General features: G+C 37.4%; 1 long non-coding RNA gene across 1 annotated transcript; it reads left to right on the top strand.

The window, feature by feature from the left end:
* Positions 1-9,550: 9,550 nt before the first annotated feature.
* On the top strand, positions 9,551-10,126 carry LOC110674624. Its single transcript, XR_002499046.1, has 3 exons — positions 9,551-9,611; positions 9,701-9,833; positions 9,908-10,126. It is a non-coding gene; the product is annotated as an uncharacterized LOC110674624 (long non-coding RNA).
* Positions 10,127-19,571: the final 9,445 nt, after the last annotated feature.

Below are 19,571 nucleotides of genomic sequence, written 5' to 3'. Positions count from 1 at the left end.
GAAATATTGGATTTGAACCATACCCAGAAATACAGTAGAACAAGTTTTGATCAGTCCAATGACGGAAGTTTTTGGCAGAGAATCGGCATATGTGGATATGAGGGTATTCCTACTGTGTGCCCGGAACCATCGTATTTCTTGTCATTAGATGTCGCAAATACTCAGATTGCCAATGGAAACCATGTCGACGATGCCAGCATCGATGTGCGCATTGTTGTGCTGGTCCAAAAATCCTACCTTTTACTTCTGTTAAATGATGAGTCTATCGGAGATTTCATTGTAATTTGTCCGGCGATCGAAATTAGTGATAGCATTGACTCTAAGGAAAGCTATTTTGTTTATATTTTTTGTTTAGAAGCTCGCAGGAATAAGATATGGTTCTACCACTTAGGGCAAGAAATGATTAAACTCACTTGCCTAACAAAAATAAACGTGGTTTGAAACACTGTAAAATGCATTATTTCTTTTACCAATGAAATGTAAACCATGATGCAAGATTACAAAACTTATAATAGGAATAGGTTTACTTTAATTTATTCGTATTCCACTAATGGGACTGTTATGCGGGTACTTTCAAAATGGGACGTACATGGTTTGGTGTTTTTTTCGCATTTTGTCCATACAAAAACTCAAATTTAAACATAAATATGAAAAGTACACTATAAATAAACACCATTTACGAAGCTAACTCAAAAGTGGTGAAAATTCATATGGGACTGTTATGCGAGTATGGGCAGTACAGTAGGGGCCCAGATAGCCGTAGCGGTAAACGCGCAGCTATTCAGCAAGACCAAGCTGAGGGTCGTGGGTTCGAATCCCACCGATCGAGGATCTTTTCGGATTGGAAATTTTCTCGACATCCCAGGGCATAGAGTATCATCGTACCTGCCACACGATATACACATGCAAAAATGGTCAATCGGCATAGAAAGCTCTCAGTTAATAACTGTGGAAGTACTCATAAGAACACTAAGCTGAGAAACAAGCTTTGTCCCAGTGGGGACGTAACAGGTCGGACTCGATTATCCGGAGACTCGATTATCCGGGATTCGATTATCCGAAATTTTAGACTCGATTATCCGAAATTTGTTTTTTGATGTTCTTGTTTTTCAATTTTTATGCATAAATCTGAGATAATTTGGTATTGCAATATACAATATGAATGGTTTTGCAGTTTTGAACGTATTTCAAAGAAGAGGGGTTTGGAGAAGTGTTTTTTTGTGTATGCTAATTGAATTTTTTTTTTCTTGTAAAGACCCCTACTGTTCCTAGAAATAATTTCTGGCTACGCCACCGCATCATATAATTAAAACAACGAAAAAAGATAATATTTAAGTTATTTTATCGAAGATTTAAATTTTTTCTTAGTGATTCGATTATCCGGAGGATTCGATTATCCGAAGTGAAAAAAAAATCGATACTCCGGATAATCGAGTCCGACCTGTATTCTTATTTATAGGTTTCCTAATGAATAGTCGATCTGAAAAAATGTCCGAGGAATCAAATATATACTTGAATTTAAGAAAATGCAAATCCATTAAAATCGTGAAGAACGAACCGTCATAAAGCATTTTCTGGTGTGGAAACACAAATTTCCTCTATTATAGTTCATTAAGTAAATAAGAATTAAAAAATTGCCGTCATTTGATTTTGTGTTGTATTTAAGCACAATTATCCATATTACAGATTCTAAGTTACTCTATTCATAACAATGCATAAGGAAAGACACGTCACACGATCTGTTTTAGCGTTAAAACACAATTGTTCCTAATTACAGGTTTCCTCTTGAACTTCCGGTGTTCCCAAAAGTGGCCACTTAAATAAAATATGCATTCTCAGTCTATTGTTATCCTATTCATGTAGCAAATAGTAATTAAATGCTTCACTTTTCTAGCGCGAAAACAAGGGATACGCGTTTCGGACGACAACTTCGGATATCGTAAACTTTCAGATACGGGGATAGAATTCAAAACGCATATTCTATAAAAACGTGACCGAACGATAGCTCTCACTTTCAGATACTGACTCTATATTCGTATGCTTCTCCTCGCGGGGTGATGTTCGGGTGCTGTGTGGAACTGGTAGATCATATGGGGATGCTCAAGATAGTCCTACAAATCGGCCATCCTGACCACCATCCGACCCGGATGGTGTAATCTGATCGGCAGCATCCCCTCTGGTTTGCTCTTCATCGTAGTCGTAGATATCTTCGTCTTCATCTTCGCCTGGTACAAACCGCTTCATGAATTCCGCACATGTCGATGTCCGCTTGGGTCCTTCCTCATTCCCGACCTTTTCAACGTCGTATCTGTCATTTCTTTTCTTCTTAATTACGCGATATGGTCCAAGAAATTTCCGAGCGATTTTCAAATGGGTGCCAAATTGAGTACGACTTATCGCAACTAAATCACCAACTTCATAATCTTCTGCATCTTTTCTATTATGATCGAATTGTTTTTTCATTTTTCTCTGCGAATCTTCTATACTGGCCCTTGCCATCTTCCTAATTTCATCCCTAGATTCTTCGAAAATTCTTATCCATTCCTGCTCAATTATTTCTGCTAGTTTTATGTCTTCTGGAGCTTTCATTTTAGTACCAAACAATAATTCGAAAGGGGTTCGTGCTATGCTTCGTTGGAGAGTATTGTTCAAAAATCTTTGAAGGTTTCCAATATAACGATACCAGTTTTCCGGATTTTCAACTGAAAGCTTAGCTAGAGCGGGTACAATGACTCCATGAATCCTCTCAACTTGGCCGTTGCCACGTGGTACCCCTGTTGTAATTTGTAAATGTTCAATACCTTCGGTTTCACAATAATCTTGAAAAGCAGTTGATGTAAAAGCAGCTCCTCTATCGGAAATAATTCTCTTTGGATTACCAAATACACATCGTTGAATTTCTAACTTTTTCAATACTTCATCAGCTGTTGTAGATTTAACAGGGTATATCCAAACAAATTTACTGAAAGCATCTATTACAGTGAAAATATATCTATAATGCTTTTTCGATGCTGTCAGTGGTCCTAAGTGATCGATATGATATGTCGATAGTGGTACTTCATCTTTAGGAATAGGGTAAAGATATCCTTCTTTTTTTCCAACTTTGCGACCAGCTAATATGCAAGAAACACAACTTTTAACAAATTTATCTAGTTTGAATGGTAAATTCTCGATCCAGTACTCCCTTGTTAAGAGTTCACTCATTTTTTTCACTCCAAAATGACCTTGTTCATGAATATTTCTTATAACTGAATGTTGCATCGAACTAGGAATAACTAAAAGTTTTCCACCATTAAAATACTTGTATAATATTCCATGATCTACTAAATAGTCGTAAAATGGTTCTGTTTTTAAAACTTTCATTATTGCCGACAGTCTCTCATCTTTCTGTTGACACGCTTTAATTTGTTCTATTATATTACTTTGTAATAGCAATACTACAGGATTTCTACTAAGTGCATCTACGTGTTTCATGCGAGAACCAGGGCGATGTTCTAATGTGTATTCGTATTCTTCGAGTAGCAATGCCCACCCAGCAATTCTTGGGGATATATCTTTCTTCTCCATCGTCATCTTGAAAGCCGCACAATCTGTTACAATAGTAAACGAAATTCCTAGCAAATAAACTCTAAACTTTTTCAAGGCTGAAATCACTGCTAAAACTTCTAATTCGTAACTCGGATAGTTGGCCTCAGCAGGTGATGTTTTTCTGCTGTAAAAATAAACTGGGTGAAATGTATTTTCTCCGGCAAATTTCTGCAACAAAATTGCTCCATATCCAATTCTACTTGCATCCGTATGAAGCTCAGTAACAGCATTTGGGCAGTATAGCCTTAGTGTTGGTCTATCGCACAACGCCAGTTTCAATTTCTCCATAGCATTACGTTGTTCTGGTCCAAAGCAAAATATAACGTCTTTACGCAACAAATCAGTCAATGGCTTAGCAATTACCGAATAGCCTTCAATAAATTTTCTAAAATATCCTGTCAATCCCAAAAATTGTTGTATTTCTTTATGGTTTTTAGGTTCAGGGAATTTCGATACTGCATCAGTTTTTTCACTCATTGGACGAATGTTTCCATCTTCTATTTCATATCCCAAGTGCTGTATTCTTCGCATCAAAAACTGACATTTTTTCCATTTGACTTTTAATCCATGATCTTGTGCTACTTTCAACACCATCGCTAATCTCTCCAATGCATCTTCTTCATTTTCAGCTGGTATCAATATATCATCAATGTAAACTACAACAATCTTCTTATCAATTAGGTCTCGAAAAATATCATTTACAAATCGTTGAAAAACTGTGGGCGAGGTACATAATCCAAAAGGTGTTCTTAAAAACTCAAACTGTCCTGCAGGAGTAACAAATGACGTATATTTTATGCTGTCTTCTTCAACCGGTACATGAAAAAAACCATTTTCTAAATCTAATGTTGAAAATACTCGTGCTGAATGCAAATCATCAATTATGTCCTCAATTAAAGGAATCGGAAAATGATCCCGCACAATAATTTTGTTTAATTTACGATAATCAACACATAGTCGTCTTGTTCCATCCTTTTTATGAGCTAATACAATAGGGCTACTGTATTCAGAAGTACTCGGACGGATGATTCCATCTTCTTGCCATTTATCTATTTGTTCTTGCACTATTTTCTTCTCTAGCGGAGCTAACCGTCGTGGCAATTGCTGAATAGGTGATTCATTTTTGACTACTATTTTCAGTTTAACTCTAGTTGTTTCTACTTGTCGCGGAGAATAGTTTTCTATCATTTCTTTAACCTTATCACGCACAAAATTATCTTCAATATGTTCTAAACAATCATCGGAAACATCGTCCGTTCTTATTCTCAACGCAAAATGTTCCTCCTTCGGGCTGAACTTTGCCCCATCAGCCGTGACACTAACATCACCGAATTCCAATAAATTTCTACCCAACAATATATCATGTGGCAAATCTTCATCTCTTAAAATGTCAAATGTAATTCTTAATGGTGAGTTTTCTACCTCTATATCTAGTGAAACGCTTCCTAACGTCCATATTCCTCCTTTGAGCGTCAATAAACGCTTACGATCATTGTGATCCATCTTCAAATTCAATTTATTTATCCAGTCTTCCTTTAATAAAGACACATCTGAACCAGAATCAAAAAAAGCATGAAAGGGATTTGTCCCAACCATTATTGTCAAATAGGTACCCTTGGATACAGCAGTGTTAGATCTACAGATATTAGCGTTTTTATTTCCAAACTTCTTCGGGCATTCTCTAGAGATATGACCATCTCTTCCACAACTATAACAGTTTATTGATCTTGGTGGACTTTTGAATCTATTTGAGAAATTTCTATTATAGCCATTAGGCTTTCCGCTAAAGTTTCCGTCCCTGCCATATTTACTGTCTTTTATACTTTGATACACACGAAGTTTTTCTCTAAACTCATCCAAGGTCTTCGATCCATACAAAATAGTTTTGTCTGGTCCATTGTCATTTATTCCGTTAATGGTGTAGGTAATAATCGACGAAATATCCACATTGGCCTTCGCCCCAATTTCCCGCATTTGCAAAAAGTACTCTAAGACATTTTCACCTAAATTTCTTCTGCGATTTCGCAGTCTTTCATGCACCACAGCGCAATTTTCTGAAAACTCAAATTCTTTCATCAAAAAGTCTTTTAACATTCTCCAATTAGAGACATTGTTAGTAGTGTTCAATGACATTTTAGCTAAACCTGTTAATTTACGCTTTGCAATCACAAACTTACGTAGCTCTGTCAAGCCAATAGAATCAGACAATTCCTCAAAATCAGCAATCCATTTTTGTACAGGATAAAATTCAGTACCCGAAAATTCTGAAAAGGCAGTCTCTGCTTCACTTACCGATAATCGGGGTTCAATTTCTCTAGCCATGTCATGCGCATGGGCCTCCATGTGGTAATCACCACGCAAGCCACCGTACGCCACAGAGCCATTGCAGCTCCCACTCACTCTCTCTATAGCGTGTCGGCCTTCACCGATCCCAACGTTATCGTTTTCACACGCACGATTGCGGTTATTTAGCTGATTTTGTACATTTTCTGGAGTAACCGAATTATTGTTTGGACCATTGCCCAACAAATCATTATTTGCCACGCCATTCGCAACACCTGGATAAATATTTCTTCCCAAAACACTACCATCAGCACGACCGTCGCCGTCACTCAATTCGTCATTCTCAGCATTCACTCTAGCGTTTATCACTACTTGGTTATTTGCCGTACAGTTAGCATGGCTTCTAATATGCCTATTTTCATCATACCCACCCGAACTATCTCCATTAGGAGTGCTTGCCTGTTGGGGCACCATTGAGCCAGAGCGAATTTCTTCAACAGCAGAATTTAAACGGGTTGTTTCTGCCCTCATATAGTTCATCTCAGTGCGCAACGCACTAAGCTCCTGTGTCAAGTTATTCACAGTCGTATTAGAAAAATTCAATTGATCTATTAATCGCGTAAAAGTGTTTTCCATCATATTTAATTTCATTTCACATGTAGCAGCGGAAAATTGCACTTGGGGATCAGGAGCATTGGAAGCAGGGGGTGACCCGCCGCTGCTAGGCCGAAAAGGCGGAATGCTGCTGTCCTGCATTGTCACTATCACTTCCGAACGAAATAGTCACAAGAAAGAAAGAGAACGCTTTTTTTTCTCCGTTTACCGGCACTGAAACACACGCTTCCAAGTTGTTGTTTATTTTTTGCACCGTACAATGACCCTTAACCCCGGGTCAACTTTGAAGATTGGATTCTGCTTCTTGTAATTGAGTTCACAATAAGGGGTTTTACGATGGTAAAATTAAATTCAAAGAACACTTTTGTTCTCTTTTTGTCTGGCTAATTATTTTACACTGCCGCTATATTATAAAAAAAAAATAATCCGAATTCACTTATCACTAATTAATTCAATTTAATATCTTAGCACTAATTTATTCAATTCAAAATTAAGTTCAATCAAATTCAGTTCTCTTAAAGTTAATATTTCTTTGCAATGCAATTTCAAGGTTCGATTTCACGACAATTCTTCTAAACTTCCCGCCCACCGGCGCACATTAACGACTATCGCGACAGTTTCTTCCCGCGTTCCCGGACGAGCCCCCAAATTTGTAGCAAATAGTAATTAAATGCTTCACTTTTCTAGCGCGAAAACAAGGGATACGCGTTTCGGACGACAACTTCGGATATCGTAAACTTTCAGATACGGGGATAGAATTCAAAACGTATATTCTATAAAAACGTGACCGAACGATAGCTCTCACTTTCAGATACTGACTCTATATTCGTATGCTTCTCCTCGCGGGGTGATGTTCGGGTGCTGTGTGGAACTGGTAGATCATATGGGGATGCTCAAGATAGTCCTACATTCATGACAATAAATGAAGAATCAGCCATCGCATGGTATGAATTGGAATTGAATTCCAATTGTACAGAATCTCAGATTCCCTCGGGGACATACGATGGTCCCAAAAGTGGCCACTCTACTCAAATATCCATTTTCAGTCTATAGTTAACCTATTCATGAAAAATGAGCCATCTCATGATGTTTATTGGATTCCAATTTTCTCCAATTACAGGCTCGCTCGAGGACATCCGGTGGTCTCAAAAGTGACCACAATAATTAAATATACACTTTGAGTCTACAGTTGCCCTATTTACGACAAGACATGAAGAACGAGCCGTCGCATAATATGTTTTGGTGTAAAAATCGAAATGTCCCCAATGATTGGGTCCTTAGGGAACTAAAGGAGGTCCCCAAAGTGGCCATTCTAGTTAAATATCCATTTTCGGTCTAAGGTTGACCTATTCATGACTAGACATGAAAAATGAGCCGTCGCACGATGAGTATTGGAGCTCAATTCCAATTGTCCCCAATCATAGGTTTCCTAGATATTTTGTTATACCAATTCATGCGGACTTATAATCATGTATCAAGTAGATACGTTTAATGTTAAAACAATTTTGTAAGTGAATTTTGATATAAATTCTGTTATTTTATGAACAATATCTAATCCACGTTCTCTATTAACATTTTCGAATCAAGTTCCAACTGCAATGATGCCAAACAGTAGCTTGGATGTCGATTTTCATGTGTTCACATACCTACTATCAAAGTTATCCCATATCCGATAATCGACTTTCAAAATTATCTGTACATTCATAATGAATCATTATGCAATCTTCTAATTGCAATCGATAACTGAGATACCAATACTTGTTTTAAAAATATGAAATAAAAATCTTTTCAACTGAATGCAGAAATATGCAGAAGACCACGTTTTGATTAAAACTCTGGATAATAATTTATTATTGCTTTCAATTCTAATTGTAAACGTTGTTTTCAACAAAATTTCTAAAAATTGGCAGGTTAAAACATAAATGAAACAAATAATGTAAATCCATTTAATGTAACAGTTCAATTCAAACTAGAAATCAGTTTGTCGCTAGTACCTAGAAGCTGTGAAATTGGTTGATTTGAACTAAAATTTATTTGCATTTACAATATATTTTTCAGAGTGTGCATTCAACATTATCATTTATTGAATTGCAACAAAACCAAATGCATAAACATCTGCTATTAGCCACAGATGATGTTCAGAATGCATATAATAGCAACAGTGCTCACCTATGCACAAGAATCAGCTCAAACTTGACTAGTAAACTTGCGGTAGATGTGGTATACATTATGCAAATGTACATCAGTGATCCAAGTTAGACCATTTCAGAAAAAAAGAGAGACATGTTGTATTTTCGGCAGCTTTGTTCTCTTAGTCATGTTTTTTTTTTTTAATTTTAAAATAATTACATCAACAGTTTTGCTTATAAGCGCGTCTCACTGCCGAATTTAAGATGATTTGACCAAAAAAAAAGTCCATATCGAAGAGATCAAAACCTCTAAAAATGCGTAAGTTCCCCTACATTATAAGACAAGGTGGATTATGTTTTAGAAAGAGTGACATGATATTTCGGTTTGTTCGTTTACATTCTCCTATTATTTGCTATAACGAATTCAGTTGAACTTTGGATATCGAATTCAATTATTTTCAAAAATATATTTAATGCTAAAAACACTACATTGTAGCACTTTTGGTTATGTAGGTGCATATTCATACAATGAAAAAAAAGTTGAATCACAACAAAAATTTAAATACGTCCATAAATATAAATTGAAAATTATAATAGATTTGAGTCAGTCTATAACGACAACTTAGTTGAATGTGATGGTTATCCTATCATGCTCGTATGTATAAAAGATAGCTCTCGATGAGGTTTCAATTACGACACTTGTTCGATTAGTAGCCATAATGAGGTTCTTTTTAAAACATGATAACTTAATTAAACCGCTACCCAGCAAAGTTTGCATTTTTTTTCACCCTTTGCTGACGGAAATTGGCACCCTCAGTGAATCAAAATTGCCGTTATTTAAACAGAATAATCGCCTGGAGTAATTTCATCCGATGAGATATGGCTTTTTGCATGTCTGAACGACAGCTCTGGTCTTACATTGTAAGCTTCGTGGTGTATCGGCGTCACCCTGGTCTGCAGTGACAGAATTAATTTGCGCTAGCTCTACATTGAAGTGTAAGATATTTTTTAAATACGTTTGTTTGCATACTGCTTAGCTAATGGGGCCCAATTTTACGACTAAAAATTATTTGTTATAAAAGCAGCTACCAGCACATCCATCGCAGTAGGTGACGACTGCTGAAGATGCTTTCTTCACTGCTTGCTTTGGTTGGCCTCGTTCTGTTGCAGACCCTGCCAACTGCCGAAGCAACGTTCGATTTGATGTTCGTGTTCAAGGTCTGTGTACTGATATGATTTTATAATCAGATTTCAATTTAGAATAACTTCATAATTTCACGGATTCTCAACAGATTGCGTGGGACTTTTTTCTCAGAGTGATGGGAGAGTTCAGCATCGGCAATGATACCATCAAACCACCAGTAGCACAGTTATCAGAGAACGTGAAGTCCATTGACGGAAAAGCAATGACTGGTGTAGTTTCGACTGATGTCGATCAAGAAGATACTCCATTGTCTGCGTATCTAAAACTTATGCTCATATTGAAACATAAATAAAAACTCTTAAAGATATTTCATTTTGTTTTTTTTTTTCAATTAATACCTTACATGCAGTTTGCCTTTTGGACACTAGGAGAGGTATGGTTTAAAAAATCTATTATGCTTACTATCTAATCGTTCAAACGTTTGTTCGGTTTCTGGGTCAATGTGAACCCAGAGTACTTTGAATAGATGTATCTTTGTTTGTATTGTTGGTGAACCGATTTATCACTTTTTTCACACGTTGCACAATGGTCCATACGAAAAGTTGTCTTAATTTGCCAAAAACGATTTTTATATTTTTAATTATTTTCAAACATATCTTAGTAATTATATTCCTATGATTCTTGATTTAAATTTTATTTATTTATTTTTATGCCGCCGAACCTATGTAAAATAGAAAATATGATATTAAAGCAAAGTACGCAAATAATATGTTGGGAAATTAATAAATCTCGAGTGTTATGCACCAGTTCATGGTTCAACACTCTTATCGCACATTAGGATGAAATAAGGCTTAAGTTCTAGTAATATTCAATATAAAACCTTAGTAACTTTGATGATTTTTAACTTAAAAAGCAAGTTGTGTTGCGTCATGTCACCGCCATTTCGAATACTACACATTAAAAAGCACCCTTAGATTTCACGAATACCGTTTATTTTTCTTGTTTTCTGGTTTTTGAATTAGAGATGTTTGGGAAACATCTTAGCCGAGTGGTTAGAGTCCGCATAATGGAAATTTCCTTGACTTCCCTGGGCATAGAGTATCATCGTACTTGCCACATGATATACGAATGCGAAAATGGCAACTTTGGCAAAGAAAGCTCTCAGTTAATAATTGTTGAAGTGCTTATAAGAACACTTAGCTGAGAAGCAGGCTTTGTCCCAAGTAAGGACGTTAATGCCAAGAAGAAGAAAAAATTTGCATATATTTTTGACGATATCTTTATTCAATTATGATACATACAGTCAAAATTACTCTTCCTTGTTCGATACCGTAAAACGGGGTAACTTCGATTTTTTTTTCGAAGAACACTCGAATATTTATGCATGTTGTTTCAAAGAATTACAATTTATATTTTTGAAACAAGTACTGGCATCCTAGCTATCGATTGCCATTGATAGATTGCCAAAACATTTATTTTGAATGGATAGGGGAACTTACGTATTCTCGGCAGCTTAAGCCGATGCCGTGCTTCTTTTGTAATTTTCTCGGACATCAGCAGATAAATTCCGTGTTTGTCTATTTACATTTATGCGTTGCTCAATCCTCTATCGATTCACAGCGACAGACTTGTCAAAATGCTTTTGGAAACGTTTTTACAACGCTGCGAACGTTCCTTGTCAGTGTGACTATTGTATGCAGCCTCATTCTCTTCGGCAGCTCTCCCATAACAACTGCTGGTAAATCTCTTCGGCAGCTCCAAATCAGTCGCATTTTGAAGAGTGCTCATTTGAATTGATGGCATCTCCGGCGATATCGTTTGTTTAGTCTCGGAATTCTCGCCAGCGAGAAGCGAGAAGAACAAAGAATCATCTAAATGTTTCCACTGATGTGTTTTGATAGAAATTACTGTGTATTTGGCGTTTGAAATTTGGTTGCCGATAATAGTCGAATGGTGCCGAAGCCGTAAGTCTCCCTATATAATTGTTCATATAATCGAAAGTCGGTTTTCTGCTTTGGGGTTACTTTGATAATGCAGTATTAATCGAACAAAATTGAATGAATTACATAATATTTATAGGGCATTGCATACCTCTAGGCGTTTAACGTTATATGGAAATTTCTGACTTATGTAGATTACAAAAATGGTCCCAGTTTGTGAAAATGCTTTTCGCCAAGAAATTGAGACCATATTCAATTTCTATAATAATTCAAAGATCACTTATCACAACTATTCAAATCTACATCAAATAGTGATCGTAGAACAGATTGTTTATAAGCGTATAGAAAATGCTGAAATCGTACCAATTTTTCATATTCGTATATAAAGCCCCATATTCAAATGCAAACAGCTCTTACCTAAAGTGTCACACTAATATTTTGCATTCGTTTCGCTTAACACTAATTTAGCTTTGTTTGTTTTGCTTAACCGATTAACAGAAATATGGATATTTCGTTTAGTATATGGTGGGTAACGCACTATCAAAGTTAACCGCATTATCAAATATACCCCGTTTTACGGAATATCTGTCAAAACACTGGATAGCATTAAAACATGCCCTAAGGACTGTTCATTTAAGAAAGTGGACACCTAAATATTAGCATTTTGGTGTAAAAATTCCATAAAAACAAATAAAATTTTGTTTCAGTGTGGCGACTCTCATTTTTTTTCTGCACAAATGGTGTACAGAAAAACTGCCGTTCCGAGATTTGGCTTAAATCGCGAAGTGTCCAAATTGATTTTTTTCAACGCTGTGGCCAAAACAGATATTCCTGACGACGTACGATACATCCCAACAGAAAAATTTGGGAAAAATGATTTGGTATGGCAAGCAATTTGCTCCTGCGGTATGAAAGTACTACATATTTCACGACGGGTTCAATCAACGGCGGAAATTACAGAACTGAATGCATTAAAAAATGGCTTCTGCCCATCTACTGAAAGCACACCATGCCTCCATTGTTTTTGCCAGACCTAGCATCGGCTCACTATGCTTCAGCTACTTTGGAGATGCTCAAAAAGGAATAAGTCGAATTTGTAGAAAAATGATCGAATCCATCAAATTGCTCAGAACTACGCCTCATTGAAACATATTGGGCAATAATCAAACGGCATCTTAAGAAGGATGGAAGAGAAGCAAGCTTCATCGATTTTTTTCAGAAAATGTGGTCAGCAGTTCAAAAAGCAGTTCAAAAAGTTCCGAAAAAAGTTGTGCAGAATTTTATGGGAGGTATCAAAAGAAAAGTAAGAGCATTCTCCAGCAATGCTCAATAAATGTTCAAATTTATGTGAATTTGATCAAAATTACGTTGATTTCTATGTATTTTAGGTAAACTCATGAATTTGTTTGAAAATAAACAGTTTACTGTAAAAAACAAGTGTCCACTTTCTTGAATGAACAGTCCTTATATGTGAATATAGAGCCAATATAGTGTTTATCTAATACTTGTATGCATCAGACGTAGAAGCATTAATGATGCAGTAATAGGGTTTCTATACAGTGAAAGTGCTGTTTTAGGCGTGTCTACATTTGTAGTGCTATATGATGCCTGAATGTCTATGATAATGATTTAGGGCTTAATATGCGTGCTTATGATTACATTGGTTATTAACATTTTGTTAACAATATATCACATTTATTTTGCCGTAGCAATTCAGAATTTTTACATGTGAATTTAATTCACCTACTTATAAGAGAGAAAAAGGTATTCAATAAACTTCCCAACTAACAATTAGTGCAAATGTAAACATTCTCTAAGCCCTCTTTATATGGCTTTATGCTGAGTAAAGGCGCTGTACATATGAACACGAAAGCGTCTAAGCGATCTTTTTACCAACAAATCTGGCGAATCTACTCAGCTATTTTTAAGCTTAGTTGGCAGCTCTTATGCATACCGATCATTGCTCTATCTCGATAGTTTTAAGACAAATACAGTGAAACCCCCATGAGTCGACATTGAAGGGACCATCGACTCATGGAAATATCGAGTCATGGAACAGCAATCCTTTGGAAAGCTGCTTCTAGGGACCATCATAGTAACCATGAAATTTTGTTTTTAGTATGGTTCCATGAGTCGATATCGAGACATGGAACATCGACTCATGGAGGTATCACTGTAGCTGTGTTTACAACTTCGGAAGGCGCTTTCTCATCTTGAAATTTAAATTGTTATCTACTAGGAGCCTAAATCCAAATATTGTTGACTGAAATTGTCTATTGTTCCACGATTCGAAATCACAACTTTTGTTCGGGTTTCCCATGGAATTTTGTTTACACGCGTTCAAAACAAAATCGTAAAACCACTTGCCCTGACATGGCGCTTTACGATCTCTTAAGCATAAAGTTACAACCGAACAGTAACCTCACATCGATTGCGGCGCGGTGTACGTAAATAATCCGAAGAATAAGCGTGAGACGTTCAATTAGAGCGAATGCAGTCAGTCAACTTATATGGCTAATTTTACGACCCTTCTGAAAATTGCGCACCACCACCGGTTGATATAACGTTTAAGGTTTCATAAATTACGAAAGCTTCCGAGAAAAACCGCGCGTAGTGGTAAAGCGAGAATACTTAACATCTTAACATGTTTCTGTTTACTCACTTGTTTAGCGGCGGCGCCTATCGTCGTGTAGTGTTACGAACCTTTTGAGCAGGGTTGGTAGCGGGCCAAGCGTCTTAAAAATAGAAGCTTCAGGGGACCTCATACCTGAAAAAAGAGATAAAAGATGGAATAAGCAGAAACCAAAATAAGACCACAGGGAGACCAAAATTTCCTCAAAAATCTCTGAGATGAAATTCCTGACTGTAAAATAATTGAGTGTTCTTCTTGAGCCACTATAAAGTTGCACTAGAATTCACTACAAGGAAAAAATGGAAAAGGACCATTTTGACTAGAAAATGGACTGAAGAAATTTTCGATTGAAAATGGTCTCTAAATAGAGATTTGATATCAGCCCTGCCTTGCGTGATTTCGTTTACGATCCTGCTACCGACTGGTGGTGTGGCTAATCAATGGACATCAATGAAGAACCCATGGGCCCCCAAGAGTCCATGCCACTACTGCCGCCATATACATGAAATGGACCATAAAATCAATTCATTCAATCAACCAACGGCCGGACGCATCGTAAAAGTCTTTCTCGTCGTTTTGTATTTTTCAAACCTTCATAGTCGTTCAATCATCAAACTTGTTGGTTGGTTTATCGCACATGTTCGTGCGAGAGAGTGGAGCATGTTTTCGTGCAATCAGAGATCAACGACTGATCAGAAGAGAGACGTTACTTTCCTGCAATGTTGTATGCAATCTTTTGGCGCAAAAACTTGCATTACGTCTGCTTGTAGGGGCTCCTGGGGTAATATGCACTGCCGAGGCAAAACGCACCCTGTCAGTTTCTCTGAAATAAACGAGTTTTGAGAGAAAAACACTATGCGGATCGATGAAACGTTGCAAATTGTTGACACCCTGAGAATTTGATACATTTTTGAAAACTTAACAAGGAGATAGAGCAATAAATTCGAAAAGCACGATTCTGATGTAACTTTCCAGATCATTTCACTTGTTGTTTTGAAAGCGATGAATTGATAATTTTCACAACCTTTCACCATAAAACAGATGATTAGAGACTGGATAAGTTGTTGATTACATGATTTGGCAAAATAACACAACGATTTCTATTTTACATAACATTTTCTGTTAAGCGCCCGGTTGGGGCAACATGCACTCCATCGGTTGGGGCAGAACGATCCAGCCCAAAATAAACTACAATCACGAAAGTTAGGTTCTTTGAAGTCTTTACTAATGTATTTATGCACAATTATATCATCTTATACACGAAAACTATCAAAAAATCGTGTTTTTACGATAAATAAAATTACGTTTAAAACACGATGGTGCATCTTGCCTAGTTGTTGTGGTGCATCATGCCCCTTTGTTTAGGTGCGTCTTGCCTCAATGTTGTGGTGCGTTCTGCCCCAAAAAGCGGTGCATCATGCCCCGCATAAATCCTAATTCACGCAAAAGTAGTGTTTGAAAAAAGTTAAATTTCCCACCAATCTAAATTAATTATGATGAAAATTCGCTCAACACCATGTAGGGTGAACCCAAACCAACTAGATTCGTGTATTAAAACACTACATGCATGTTGTTTAGTGTTCATTTCGGCACATTTTCCTTAAGTGGTGCATATTACCCCAGGAACCCCTAAATTCCTGCATTGCATTCTGCTGCATCCAGTGCAAGTGCGCCAACAACCTAACAGATAGGGTTCATTAAGGCCGCACGGGACGTCATCATAATCACCCTATCCATTTCAAGAAGCAAATCCCAAGAACCACTCCATATATCGATGCGAAAATGTATCACTATGATTCTATATATGTAGTGCACAACCCGATAAATTTTCAGCTTCATCGGATCACTAAAACTCGAGATTTGCTTCCACAAAGTTTTGATGATTATTGTTAGAGTGAGACGAAAGATAGGGAAAATAACACGGTCTCCCGTGTCCCCTTAAACCGAAAATCACTCATCTCAGGAATGCGAAGTATTTCCTGAACTTTGCGAAGAACCTTTTTAGCTGGCGTTGTTTCGGCACATTCAATGCTCTTCACTTTTCAATTCTGTTCGCAAAGAAGAGCAACAACTTTTTGGAAATGCATAAGGCAATGCATCCGATTGTTGCATTTTTCATCATATTGTTTGACATGCCGGCAGTGCATGCTTTGCATAATTTAACAAGATCGGTTTCTGCTGTGCAAGAGAATTCTTGTTCTGGGGACATTTGTAAGTCACGTGACCACTAATGAAAAAGAGATGTACGTTGATTTCGTCAAATCCAATAGCTGAAGTAATCTGAAGATACGAATTGGATGGTACGTCATTTCCCATGAAGTCGTTCGGCACAAACATAATTTGGCGTCGTGATCATTTGATCCATGGCTTTAAATTTGACGTAATGGATGACAGTTTTCTGGTCTATTTTTATTGGAGCAGGCTTACTGCTTGGTCCATTTTTGGTCAGATTTAGACCAAGATTTGATTTGATATTACGTTTGTTTATCAATTCGGATTTTCTCCCTGAAACCGCCACCGCAGACCGCCACCGTCTCTGATCTCTGATCGTGAAGGTGCAAAAGTTAAGAGTGATTTGAGAAGGAAAGGCGATCATCAGGTTATTTATCCAGGTAATCCTTTAGAAAATCTTGTAGGAATTCGTCCAATGATTCCACCACTAATTTCTACAACAAAACGTCTAAAGATTCCTCAACGAAGTCCTACTGCAGAAATCTCCAGAAGTTTTTCTAAGAATTCAACCGAAGTTCTTCCGATAAGTCTAACAGGATTTCCAACAGGAATTTTTACATGGATTCCCACCAAGAATTCATCATTGAATTTCCTTCAGGAATTCCACCGGGGATTAGCTTCCATAATGATGCCTCAGATTTCTCTGGATTTCATCCAGCAATTCCTCGGAAGTTTCTTCAGAGTTCTACCGGGAATTCCTTTGAATTTCCTCTATAGTTCCTCCAGGAATTTCTCCGGAGTTCCTCAAGAAATTCCTCTGGAGTTCCTCCAGAAATGCATCCGAAGTTTCTCCAGGAACGCCTCCGAAGTTCTTCCAGGAATTGCTCCGGAGTTCCACCAGGAATTACTTTGGGAGTTTTTCTAGGGTTTTGTCCAGACTTCTTCTAGGAACTACTCCGAAAATTTCTTCAGATTTCCTCCGGGAATTCCTTCGAAGATTCACCTGTAATTCCTTCTGAATTTCTCCAGATCCCTTTTTTGTGATTCTTCTGGATTTTATTCAGCATTTTTACCTGGGGACGGACCTGGTGTAGTGGTTAGAACACTCGCCTCTCACGCCGAGGACCTGGGATCGAATCCCATCCCCGACATAGTCACTTATGACGTAAAAAGTTATAGTGACGACTTCCTTCGGAAGGGAAGTAAAGCCGTTGGTCCCGAGATGAACTAGCCTAGGGCTAAAAATCTCGTTAATAAAGTCAAACCAACCAACCAACCAGCATTTTTACCGAAGTTCCTTCTGAACTCCACTGGGTATTCCTTTGGATTTTCTTCATAGTACTTTTTGTATTTTTTTCCGTAGTTCTTTCGGGAACTCTTCCAGGATAGTTTTTTTTTTGGATTGCCCCCATGAATTTCTCCGCAGTTCCTCCAGCAATTCTTCCGAAGTTCCTTCAGCAATTTCTCTACAGTTCTTCCAGGAATTCTTTCGGATTTTCTCCAGGAATCCCTTCAGAGTTCCTCCGGGAATTTCTTCAGAGTTACTCCGGACATTCCTCCAAGAGTTTCTTCGGAGTTCTTTCATAATTTGCTTTGAAGTTTCTTCAGGATTTCTTTCGGAGTTCCTCGAGAAATATGTACTTACAGGAATTTTTCTATTTTTTGCCGGAAATTCCTTCGGAGCACCACCGAGAATCGCCTCGGATTTCCACCATATATCCTCCAGCAATTCTTTTGAAGTTCCTCCAGTAATTCCTCTGGATTTCATTCAGCAATTCCTCTGGATTTCATCCAGCAATTTTTCTGGATTTCATCCAGCAATTCCTCGGAAGTTCCTCCGGAATTCCACCGGAAACTCCTTCGAAATTCCCCCAAAGTTTCCCCAGGAATTTCTCCGGAGTTCCTCAAGCGATTCCCCCGGAGTTCCACCAGAAACGTATCCGAAGTGTCTCCAGGAATGCCTCCGGAATTGCTCCAGAGTTCATCTCCTAGAATTCCTCCAGGAATTCCTTTCTTCCGAAAATTCTACCAAAGTTCCTCCAGCAATTCCTCTGGATTTCATCCAGCAATACCTTGAAAGTTCCTCCGGAGTTCCACCAGAAATTCCTTCAAAATTCCCCCAAAGTTTCTCCAGGAACTTCTCCGGAGTTAATCAAGAAATTCCACCGGAGTTCCTTCAGGAACGCATCCGAAGTGTCTCCAGGAACGCTTCCGGAAATTTCTTCAGATTTCACAGCGTAACAAAAATAACATTTTTGTGTGTCTCAAGGATTAAATTATGTGTCTCTAGTAGATTTGAGGTCGCTGAATCTGATGCCGTTCTCAGAAATGTCCTTGCACGTCACAATTTTTAGCTACAGGTCACCAAAGTTGTATGAAACACTGGTTTAATTGATTTTTACATGATATTTAAAGTATGTTTTACCAAGCTTTTTTGTAGTCTGATCCAACACGTATGCAAATATGACTTCAATTTTAATTTCAGATATAATTTAATTGAAACTGCTCGATAAAATTTAGATTGAAACGATTTTTTTCAACGTACTTGCAGTTTCCATACAAAACTTTTCATTTCTCTTATATGGCAAAATACCATACATTTCTAAAACACCAAAAAATAACTTTTGAGCATCGGTAGCATCATGAACGTTGCTGATAAGTATTGTAATAAATATAAAGTTTGAATTCTGTGGGAAATTAAGCAAATAGATACACTTACAAGCTGGCAAACTTGCATGCAAGTTGGCTGAAATAGTCAAATTTTGCATTTTCAACAGCCAATATCTGAAAAACTAGACGTGCTGTGATATTTTTGAAAACGGCAGTGGATTCAGCAACCCCTAATTAAGTAAATAGCAGTATTTTGATGTTGGAGACAAAACCGTGTTCCGCAGTGTTTCCTCCGGGAATTCCTTCGGAGCTGCACCGATAGTTCCTGAGTTTCTCCAAAGTTCTTTTAGCAATTATTCTGGATTTTATTCAACATTTTCTTAGAAGTTCTTCCAGAGGTCCACCGGGTATTCCTTTGAATTTACTTCATAGTACATTTTGGAGTTCTTCCAGGATTT

This window comes from Aedes aegypti, chromosome 1, assembly GCF_002204515.2.
Source record: "Aedes aegypti strain LVP_AGWG chromosome 1, AaegL5.0 Primary Assembly, whole genome shotgun sequence".
Classification (NCBI taxonomy): domain Eukaryota; kingdom Metazoa; phylum Arthropoda; class Insecta; order Diptera; family Culicidae; genus Aedes; species Aedes aegypti.
Note: the sequence above shows the minus strand (reverse complement) of the source record. Positions and strands in the feature narration are given on the sequence as shown.